General features: G+C 44.2%; 1 protein-coding gene across 1 annotated transcript in view; it reads left to right on the plus strand.

Annotated features, from left to right (window-relative positions):
* Positions 1-530: 530 nt before the first annotated feature.
* Positions 531-12,269, plus strand: part of SKA1 (spindle and kinetochore associated complex subunit 1) — a 121,147-nt gene continuing 109,408 nt past the window's right edge. The window contains exon 1 of the mRNA XM_078674798.1: positions 531-697. The gene's annotated coding sequence lies outside the window, so the exon portion shown is untranslated. The remainder of the gene's footprint in view (positions 698-12,269) is intronic.

The following is a 12,269-nucleotide window of genomic DNA, read 5'->3' on the forward strand; positions in this document are numbered from 1 at the left end:
AATGTGCGCAGTTTAGGGAAAGTGTTAGCCGCCCGGTGTTATAGGCAGTCATGCGAAAGGACGACTTACAGCCGCTTCGGGGAGGTCCTCGGCTCCCGGAAGACTCTCTGGTGAGCCATGCTGATTTAATGCCATGCTTCACAGTACCAACCGCTGGGTCCCATTTCAGCTCTCATTAAGAAGTCCAGGGCTTCATTAAAGTACGGGCAATTACCAGGGGGGAGACTTGCATCTCCGACGGAAAAGAAGCGGCTTTCAATTTAAGTCACTTCTTATAGAGATCCTCAGTTAGGGCCACGGCGTATGCGCTGAGAGCCTGTGACAGGAAATGTCAGCATCAAGGATTATGCGCGGAATGGAAAGAAGCGCATCGTCAGCCAGGGATCCTGGGAGAAGAATGCTTGTTTACATTTCAGCTCAAGTAGAAAGATGCGAGGAGAGCGTGCGCCGCCTCTCACGTTGCAGAGTTTGTAGAGGGCCCCCTGTCCACGCGATGACGAAAGTGTGACGAAGGCGATGATTTAAACATTAGGAGTACACGGACTGATGGTAGGCGTGGTGATGCGTTTTGTGCGCATGCGCACCGTTACTACGCATGCGCAAAGCGAGGGGGTTACAGAGCGCGATAGAACACCGGTTCAAACTTTACAGATGTGAAAAAGATTTTAATGTTGAGGAGAGGGGTTAGAAAGAGGAGGTAAGTGAGAGGAAAAGCGTCGCAAAATGTAAACAAACAAGCGTTGACAAAACCAGTCGATCTCTACCTAGATTGATGGAAAGGCGTGGTTTGCTAGAACTGATAAAGACATGCAATGTGAAGTGATCATGCTGTATGCTATTGTTTATCTTAGAGGCTGACACAAGGCTGTTGTTCTTAACAATCGCGTGGACGTCACTTTTACATAGCATTGTTGTATTTTTGAGCAGTTGTTGCGTTTTTTGAAGCTGCTTATGTTGTAAAGACACATATAAGTAGGAGTAGGGTGAGAGGTAAGACCAACTTTATGTTAAGGTGCTTAAAGATGTTAAGGTAATCACAGCGCCTGGATACCCTCCCGGGTGAATAGCCGCGCTTGATTGACGGTGTGCGTAGCGCATTTATGCCAGCATATGCTTCAGAGCGTGACACTACCATACGATTGAAATGTAACGGACCCATCTCTTTCATGTTTTCGCATATCACCCCAATAAGTCTATGTACGCCGACATTTATTTCAGAACAAGAAATTCGGGGATTTTGACAAAATAATTAGGGAATGGACTTCTGTTGAAGCAGAGACAATTTCAGGCAGGAAATGTCTAAAATAAAGACATTTTTGTTTTAAAAAAATCTGGAGTCTCTCGCCAGAATCGGGTCTGTTTGCATGTATGATAAGTCCCCAGGATAAAGTGGAAACCCCCGCCCACTGCCCCTCACAAGGCTGGACTGGTCCTACTGGGCATGGGGTGTTTCCCTGGGGCGCTGGAAGGGTCGGGGGCTGGTTTTGTTACTGGGGGCCGTTTTTTGTAGTAGTGCAGCTGTTTTAAAAACACCAGCTGCAGAGTTCCTTGTGTATCCAGTAGTTTTCATGCAACAGTAAAAGTATCAGGATAACTCTGATGGTTAATGTACCTGCTTGAGCGGGATCAGAGTTTTATCTAGTGGCAGATTTGACTCTTTTAAGGCACGGCGGATAAAATATGCCCGCTTCAAAGGACATGTACCATGCAGAGCACAGAACAGTATTTTATGTGCATCGCTTAGTGGGTTACTACTTTAGTCACAGAGATGCGTTTCTCACGGTGCAGTTCTTAAGTCACAATCATAATCTAGGACAGTGAGCTATAAACTTTCATCAAAGAGCTACATGCACACCACATGGTACAGGTTAGAAAGTATTTTTTTTTAGTCTTTCATTATCATGTTGCTAAAAAAGGATTTGTTTGGGTAGAAATAAATTCTTATTAGTAAAGCCAACCCTAGCCACTGTGTTAAGTTCTGAATCCTGCGTTTGTGCTTCTCCACATCAAGCAATCTTTAAAAAATGCCTACCAGTATGGATGACGTGAATCCTACACCTTGTATTTTCCTTTGTAACATATTCTATACACTGATTTACACATGTATTATTCACTGTCTCTGTATTTGTGTGTGATGTAAAGTGCTACGATATCCTACACTGGTATGAGAGGTCCTTTAAACATGCAAAATACACATGAGAGAGGGGCTATGGAGAGATGAGAGGCACTGTTGGAGGGTGATAGTGTGGGAATTATTTAAGAGCCCCAACAAAGATTGTTGAATCCTGGTGCACTCTAAGGTCATCATTGACTATGCTTTAAAAGCTTATACAATTGAATATATATAATGAAAATTGTGTTCTAGATTGGCCCATTTTTGCCCACATTTTCTTTGGGGGTGGGGGCAAAACCATCCCTGTAGTGGCCAGGTTAAATTGCTGCACTTCCTATTCACCGTAGGGGGCTGGTCTGACAAAATGTGACAGGGCTGCTTTGGGTTAACAGTACAGCCATGCCTGGTCGACACGCTTCTCCGCTGTCTGTCATAAAATACAAGAGGAATATTAAAACGGGTGCAATCAAATGTGACTTCCTGTAATGCCCAGGATAAGCATGCCACCTCTGCGACAGTGTTGTCTGCCTCCATAGCACATACGCAATATCACAGGCATCCCGATTGAACCCTTTAGCTGACCCTGCATAGTTTGGGTGGAGTTGTAGAAGCGAAACCATATGGAGATTTAAAATGTGGACGCAATCTTTTATTTTTTTTTATTGAACCTTTATTTGTAGCAAATCAGAGTACAGAGATGGGCCTACAACCATCTCGGCCGGCCGCTAGTAAAGTCAAAACATTGCGAGCGAGAAGCATTGTGGCAACAATTCAAGGCACAGGATAATACAGCAACAGTACAGAATTCGGATGCGGCATAGCAGCTCGAGTAAGGATATGAAAGGTTCATCTTACTAAGAAGGAGCAAAAAGAAGCGTCACGCAATCACACGCATTCCCACGATAGTGCGTAAATCAGGATAGATGAAACAGTGTCTATACGATGAGGGGGGCCCCAGGGGACAAAATATACATAACAGGAGAAGCAAAGGCACAGCCCCAGCATACAAAAGGTCCGAACCCACCCTTCAGCGCCATACACACCGCAAGAAACACAGGCAACGACGACAACTGAGAAAAAGAAAGACTAAAGGGCCATAATAACGAACACAAACATACGCCCCGCCCGCAACCCCCACCCTGCACACCCGCAGAAGGTCATGGCCTACCCCCCAGCCGCGTGCCTGTCGCCCTAATAGAACCCGAAATATAGAAAGATAGAAAAGAAGGAAAACAAAAAGAAAAAGAGAGAAATGGAGGAGGACCCCCAATGCGCCGCTCGGCCCCGCCCTGCCCCCCAACACTACGAAAATCCCAAAAAGGAGTCAATACCACAAGGAAGATCAATAGAGCCTGGGGACAGGAACAAAAAATAGCAATCACAGATATCCACGACACCGCCCGTCAATAAGAAAGCAAATAGATGACAGGCCACCTCAGCCCTGACCCTGTCTGATAAGAATACTGCCTGAAGTTCTATCAATAAGCAACGGGAAGCACAGTCTCGAAGGTCCGAGCAGGATAGGTGGGCCCGGACGGAACAAGGCCATAAAAAAGCATAATAATTCAAAGCCACCCAAATACAGACAGTAAAGATAAGGCAACCACAGCGCCGGTCCCATGAACTTCCAAAAGCTGACACAAAAGAACAGCATCAAGGAGGAGAAAGTCAAACAGTCCGGCCATGGCCGCGAACCCCCGGGGCCAGTCCAATAAGGAAAACAGCGCTCCACTCCCAGCCGCCAGTCAAACATGTGCCCCAAGGATAAAGTCATACAGGCGATCAAGACGGCCAGCACGGGCAAAGAAGTCCGGGCCCCAAGCGGCCCGAGGAGCCTCCGAGGAACCAAAACCTTCCCCACAGAAGCAGCAGCATGGTCAACGGCCGAGTCCCGGAGTAGGACCATGGTCATCATAGGTAGCGAAACAGCGATGGCATCCAGTCTTGTACCCAGGACTCGGGCATAGCAATCAACAGTCTCCTGCAAAGCCGTTAAGGCAGCCAACACATCACAGGGTGTGAACTCCGTCGTGCGATGCGGGCATCCCTGTCCCATCTCTGCAACAGCCGCCCGGCCCGGACGTGAGCCGCGAAGAAAGGCGCCAGCCGCCATCTTGAGCCGATCGGCGCCGGTCCCCTGCACAGATCCAGGGAGCGGGACCGCACCATGGGGACACCGCAGGATGCATCTCCAGGACAAACAAATTGTGGGGCAGGGTCCAGAAAGGAGAGCCACCAAAAGGCTAAAGTCCCGCCGGGCCCCGGGAGTCGCCCACCTATATCAGAGCGATCTCCGGTTATGCCTGGACAACAAACGTTGGGGAGGGGGCAGGAGTCAGGCGCCCCCTCCGATCCCACGCCGCCACTCTGTCCCACGAGGGTCCACGTCGATCAGTTCGTGCCGTTACCGCTGGCAGCGGTCGTTCATAACATCTGCCCCCACCGGCGAGGCGCCGCTCCACCCTCGATGGCCGTCGATGCCGAGGCCGGAGGCCCCGCCTAATCAACGCCCCGGTCCCACCATCGCACGGGCCGCAAAGCAGACGGGGAGATTTCCCAGGATCGGCGGCACGTAGATGCTCCGGAAGCAGACGGTAGGTGTTCGCTTTCTCTCCGTAGGCAAAAGAGGGCACTTTGGGTCAGGATATTCGACAGGATAGTCGTGTGGGGCGAAGGGGCTCGCGGAGCCGAGCGACTATGCGGCCATTTCAGATGGCTGCTTGGCTCCTCCTCTCGTGGACGCAATCTTTAATGAGAATGTCTGCTAAAGCTTGCACTCAGGAGGGGTGGTAGTAAGGCTATATTTCATACCCATAGAAGGCAGATTTAGTGAGCTTCTGTGTGACGTTTCTATATTTACATTGTGCCATGATTGAAACTTCTGCACTTCGTATGTGCTGCTTTGGTTGGTCCTTTAATATTAGCTGACATATTTATTTTATTTATTTATTTATGCGTTTGTATATAGCGCGGACTTTACCCGAAGGCGTCAGAGCGCTTCACAATAGAACAGAAAATTACAGGTGAACAACTTACAAAAGCAGACGTAAACATGAGGTAAAAGTGACAATTGTGAGCAAACAATTTATACATACCACAGTTTATAATAACAATATGTTAATAGGAGTACCCCAACTTTTCTAAAGGGGTGGGGAGAGGGTGAGAAATTTCAAAAGGGACCCTAAACGTATTATGATGCATACAAATCATTATCATTATGTTTCAAAATGCCATTGTAGCTCCTTGGAATCTGCTTTCGACAACCCTTTGCGGGCCAACTATAACTGACATAATACTGAACTTGGTTTCTGCATTCATATTCTATCTATGTAAATCACCTTTTTCTGCAATTCAGTTGATACGACATTTGTTGTACTGTATTGTTGTTGCACAGAGATAAAGAGGGCCTTACAACGTTCAACTTGTTTGTAACTCAAACCATTTCTGCTCAAAACTTTACCTCTTTGATTTTAAAAGCTTAAGGAAGCTAGAACCACGAATTGTAAGGTTTCAGCAAGACAAACGGCAGGCTACAACTACGAAAACCAAATAAGAAAGTGCTTAAAGTGAAAAGGAATAACAAAGCACAGTTACTCAAACCACTTCATATTAGACTACTTAATGTGTCTGCTGGTGACAGAAGTGGTTGAGTGACTACAGCTACTTTAAAGCTGCCAGGCATAACTTCCATAATATGACAACAAAGCACTCCCATTTTGTTGGTGTCTCGAAGGGCATGCACTCCTTGGCCTTTCAGCCAATTAGTATTGCTGTAACAGAAAAGGGTTTACATGAGCTGGTCAATCGATAGCCATAAAGTATTCCGTCTTTTAAGTGGTGAGTTTTCAGAATCTGCGAATGTCTCTGATGAGTGGTCACACTTATTCTGGACCTTGTTTGAAATTGACTCTAACTACACTGTCTGAAATGAACGCGTAATGGACTGTAACAAAGGTTATGGACTGAATGGTGAGTGGAGGCAGGGCAGAAAGGTAAAACTTGCTCTTCGTGCGAACGTTATTCTGACAGAGAAAGGGTAGTGACCACTATATAACTTTTATTCTCTGACCCTACCTGTTCCATAGTTCATTAAATAGACACTACATTTCTGTAAGATGAAACACTATATTTTAAAATTATTTGATGAAAACATGGTCTGATGTGTCCACTGAACTTCAAATAATGCAATGGTGTAATACATATAATAGTTATTTTATTCCTTGATAAACACACTGTAGTCATTGCACGCACAATTAGTAATTAATAAATCTTGGTCTGTCTCGTCATTATTATGTTTTTGTAGGTGTTTTAATTTTTTATACAGATCAGTGTCGAGAAGGTCTAATGTAATTGTATACGAGTAGAGACAATATTTCTGTGTAGTATGTCGTTTGTCTTGGACAACAAACCATATAGTATGAGTAAAATCCTCTCCAGATATTTTTAGTGACTTGTGTTTATGAATGTCTGTGCTGAAGGGCTGTAAATTTGTTTGCTCTTGTGAACAGTTGACCACCGCTTGGCCTTCTGAGGCTGTTTTGTTGGGTAGCATTATTAACTGGTTATGTGGCTTCAATGAAATGTTGTGAACTTGTGGGTGTGGTATGTGAAAGCTACTGTGGTTGATATCCGATTATGTGACCATGCACGCATGTTTCCCTTAAAAAGTATAGGAGCTGGAAGCGCTCCAAAATAAGCTACAAACTTCTAAAAAGTAAGTTCGTGCTGGTAGAGCTATATAAGTCTTACTACCTAAGTGCGTAACAGGGCGAACCTTCAAATGGACATACTTAGATTGTTGGTAAGACCCATACAAAGAACATTGGATTCCCATCAAAAGTTTATGTAGATCAAATGTTATCATTTGGTCATCCAAGCAGGGATGGTATGTCTCTTGATCATCGAGACCAGTCCATTACCTTTACTCGATTGGGTCACACCCTCAATCGCTATAGTGACCATGAGAAAAAGATCATGATAGGATCATGTGCAGTGCAAAAAACGAAAAGTGTAGTGAGTATAAAAAAGGGTAAAGGATCAATAATGTGAACTATAGTATAATTTGTCCTTTCCCTTACAAAAACAAGAACCATGCAACAAAGGCAGTCTTAACCATATAACTGCGTATATAAGGCCAACATGTTTCAGCCAGCAGGGACAGGATCCCACGGCTTTCGTCAGGGCCATAGTTCTAAATGTTTGCTACTGCGTAAAAAGTGAAGATTAAATTAATCGTAAAGGATATATGTGTCCAATCCAAAATTCATGTTCCTCTGTGTCAGCTGGTATATCTCATATCTCATATCTATATAAAAAGAAGGAGAAAAAGTAAGTCCTATCTGAAGGGAAACACTGACGCTGGCTTGTCTCAAATAAGCCCATATTTTATAATATTATTACTCACCTGAATTGTACAGAGAGTCAACCTCACCTCTCCTGGAACTCTGCTCAGGAAAAGGGAGGCTCCGCTCTGTAAAAGGCAAGAGAGGGGTGTTGTAGGGAGTGGAGGACAGTAATGGTCTATCCCACTCTCCAAACCAAAATATAACCCCTCTATTACTCAAGCCCCACAAAGCTTTCAAAGAGTCTCAAGTAGAGGAAATGGTCCCATAACCTCACGAGTTCCCCAGCACCCACTAACCGCCATAGCTGTTACAACTAGCTAAGGAACGACTTAAAAAGCCTGGTTTTCCACAATGGTTATATCAAGTCAAATATGTCTAAGATAGATAACCCTGTTTGTATCTTACAGCCTGGCGTAAATCTATGTCTAAGGAAAGAAAAAAACGAACTACTATGTAGCCACTAACCTGTCCGTCGTCGCCTCTTTGCAGGATCTGAGCTGAGGGGGAGGCGACGGTAGCAGAGCCCGGGAGGCTTAAAAAGAGGGAGGAAAACCAGATAAAGGCGGAGTAACCTTTATCTAAATACACCGGAGTGCTCTATAATTTGAGACATGTGGCATTGCTCCTTGGCGCGACGTGGTAATTAGATATAAACCGCTTCTGGAGGAGGCTTACTTTCCTCACTTTCAAGCTGTTTCCAAAATACAGCAGTATTCTCAATAATACGATGAACTATCCCGTTCTATCGCGAGACGTCACTTTGGAACTACAAAATTATGTCATAATACGCTTTCCTGTAGTTTATATGCTTTCCGATTTATAGTTTGCCATATACAAACTCGCTTCAAACCTTGCTTTCATGAAATTAGTGTGAAAGAATCCATAGCAGGAACGTGGAAAAGGGGGGCCTAAAACTCAGAGGAAAATGAACCCGTACCTCTCCAAAGAGACTCGATGTCATAAACTAGTGCAAACAATGTCACTAGTTGAAGACTACCTCATACAGTGTAGTCTATAGAAAAGACCCGCAGCCGGAAAGCTGCTCTAAATAATAAATAACGGGAAAGAAGGGTCTGAGGGAACATTTAAAGACCACCCAGAGTAATATCCCCATACCAGTAATGCTCACCACAAGAAAACCTGGGGTCTGTATAGGAGCTGGAAGCGCTCCAAAATAAGCTACGAACTTCTAAAAAGTAAGTTCGTGCTGGTAGAGCTATATAAGTCTTACTACCTAAATGCGTAACAGGGCGAACCTTCAAATGGACCTACTTAGATTGTTGGTAAGACCCATACAAAGAACATTGGATTCCCATCAAAAGTTTATGTAGATCAAATGTTATCATTTGGTCATCCAAGCAGGGATGGTATGTCTCTTGATCATCGAGACCAGTCCATTACCTTTACTCGATTGGGTCACACCCTCAATCGCTATAGTGACCATGAGAAAAAGATCATGATAGGATCATGTGCAGTGCAAAAAACGAAAAGTGTAGTGAGTATAAAAAAGGGTAAAGGATCAATAATGTGAACTATAGTATAATTTGTCCTTTCCCTTACAAAAACAAGAACCATGCAACAAAGGCAGTCTTAACCATATAACTGCGTATATAAGGCCAACATGTTTCAGCCAGCAGGGACAGGATCCCACGGCTTTCGTCAGGGCCATAGTTCTAAATGTTTGCTACTGCGTAAAAAGTGAAGATTAAATTAATCGTAAAGGATATATGTGTCCAATCCAAAATTCATGTTCCTCTGTGTCAGCTGGTATATCTCATATCTATATAAAAAGAAGGAGAAAAGGTAAGTCCTATCTGAAGGGAAACACTGACGCTGGCTTGTCTCAAATAAGCCCATATTTTATAATATTATTACTCACCTGAATTGTACAGAGAGTCGACCTCACCTCTCCTGGAACTCTGCTCAGGAAAAGGGAGGCTCCGCTCTGTAAAAGGCAAGAGAGGGGTGTTGTAGGGAGTGGAGGACAGTAATGGTCTATCCAACTCTCCAAACCAAAATATAACCCCTCTATTACTCAAGCCCCACAAAGCTTTCAAAGAGTCTCAAGTAGAGGAAATGGTCCCATAACCTCACGAGTTCCCCAGCACCCACTAACCGCCATAGCTGTTACAACTAGCTAAGGAACGACTAACAATCTAAGTAGGTCCATTTGAAGGTTCGCCCTGTTACGCATTTAGGTAGAAAGACTTGTATAGCTCTACCAGCAAGAACTTACTTTTTAGAAGTTCGTAGCTTATTTTGGAGCGCTTCCAGCTCCTATACAGACCCCCAGTTTTTCTTGTGGTGAGCATTACTGGTATGGGGATATTACTCTGGGTGGTCTTTAAATTTTCCCTCAGACCCTTCTTTCCCGTTGTTATTTATTCCTCAAAAAGTAACCTGCAGTGGCATAGACCCAAACTGCTTTTGGAGTCTGGGCGCCCTTTAAAAGTTGTGTAGTGTCTTAGTGTTTGGTTTTAAAGAGCAGTTTCTCCATTGTATAGTTAAGTAGTGATTCATATTCGTTAATGTCATTAACGTGATGTATCTCATAACATCAGCGATCATTGTGGAGAACTTTGTGCGCTGGATTGAGCTGTTACTTTTGTTTCTTAAGGAGTTGATAATGTCCAATTCCAGGTGTGATCGGACCATTATGTTAAGGGGTGTTGTTAGCCAATTATATAGTTTTGAGCTGGTATTGTGCTTGAGTCTGTATCAAGTTTAACCTATCTTTAAGCTAATGCCCTGTGAATTGTACCAATATGTAGTTTAGTGAAAGCATGTGAAAGTGTTATTGAAGTGGCAATTCTTTGCTAGCCGTATGTCTTTGATGTCGTTTGTGCATGATGGTACCAAGGGGCCTGTCTAATGTGTTCTGTTTGTCTGTAGCGGAGCATAAATATATCTGGATATGATTAAGAGGCATTTTTAGAAAGTAAGTGCTGTTGGAAGTTCAGTGGCAGTCGCCCATACTGCATATCGAAATTGTGAGAAGAACAGTTTAATGTGATGTTTTGGTGATTGTGTGGTATATCATGTTGCTATGTGTAGTTGAAAATGTTGTAATAGTTGACTGGGATATATGTGTAGTAATGGATGTTAGTTGTTTCATCAAGAATGTTCTGTTGGATCATGGGTTGTCCTGTTGTGGAAAAGAAAAGTGTGCCACACTTACAATCATAAATATATTGGACCATATACTTAAGATAAAAAACACTTAATGAGTAAGATGGTATATTGCAAGTTCTTGCACATGAGAAAGCAGCAAAAGGGATGATGCTTTGGCATTGTTGTCCCACATCTTGGCAACAACAGGGTGTCAGCATAGCTGTCCTAATGGCTCAGACCCATGTTGTACTGGTTTGGCAAAGGATTCTCAGGGAGAAATGGAGGTGTAATACAGACACCCCCAGCCGACTTGGCCCATCTGCAGTGAGAATCACAGTGCTTGAACTACCTTGGGGTCAGAATATATCACAATCGGACTGACCTCTTTGAAGGAAATGTGGGGCGAGCTCTCAAAGCGCTTAGGACGTCCATCGACTTTTGGAAGTTGTTGCTTCTTTCGTTGGCAGGCAGGATAGCACTCCTGAAGATGATGGCCCTTCCCTGTCTTCTTTATTACTTTGGCACGCTCCCCATATGGATCCTGCATGCATTCTTTCAAGAGTTAGACTCATTGCATTCATCTTGGGGCCGGGACGTAGGCTGGTGGCGTTGGCAACGATGCAGCACCCAGTGACGCCGGGTGGGTTGGCGGTTCATGATTTCGAGACGTATTATAGCCCAACTGTAGTGGCTGATCAGGCGGTTGGCACAGAGGCGAAAACCAGATTGACCTCTGGATCCCTTTGTGCCACCCATGTTGGACCTCCTCCGAGTGTTCCTCCGGGTGAAAAGATCGGCTGGGGCTGACCCGCAGGAATTCAGAGTGCTGGCTAAATGATGGAACAGAGGGCTACAGAAGATACAAGTTAAGACTCCCTACTCACCTGAACTGCCTTTGGAGATGCTGAAGGCACTTCCACATGGCGTCAATTGGTGAAGCCTTGATCACTGGATTGAGGCTGGGACAACGAAAGTAGGAGACCTTTACAGAGAATCCGAGATGCTCCTGTATTAAGAGCTTCGCGCGGAATTCGACTTGCCCCTGTGGCATTTCTTACTGCATAGAGCGCTAACATCTGCGATAAGCAAATATTGACACACAGGAACCACGAAACCGTTGGTGCTATCAGGGGTGTGGAATTTATTAAAATATCTACTTGTCCATGGGGCATTTTGCTTCATAAATCTACTTGTCCTGTAACAAAATCCACTTGTCTCTTTGGTGCCATGTAGTGCGGCGACAAATTATGGCAGCAATCTCATTATATAGGAGCTCTTCTATAGCCTCTCTGATTATGCCAGGGCTCATATCATAGTAGTGTTTTAATACTCGCAATCCCTTTGTTGCCACGTTTCGGCAAATCTACTTACTGGGACTGAAGGTAGTGGTAAGCAATAGTTCCAGGGATTGAATGCCCTTTTGAGTCTGTGAAAACCTACTAACTTGCATGTTTTAAGGGTTTTCAACAACTCTTCTGTAATATTTTCCCATACTGAGAAATGTTGGAAATGTACTCCTGATAATGTCAGACGTAAACCTTCTGCCAGAGTTGGGAAAAAAGTGGTTAGAGGGAAAATTAACTTGCAAATACTCAGGTTTCCGTATGAGCAAATCTACACATGCATATTTGCTCATGCTAAAATGCAGTTCACAAATATTTTCTAGGAGTACAATTTCTTGCCCTACTTCTGTAAATTCT

This window comes from Lissotriton helveticus, chromosome 2_1, assembly GCF_964261635.1.
Source record: "Lissotriton helveticus chromosome 2_1, aLisHel1.1, whole genome shotgun sequence".
Classification (NCBI taxonomy): Eukaryota; Metazoa; Chordata; class Amphibia; order Caudata; family Salamandridae; genus Lissotriton; species Lissotriton helveticus.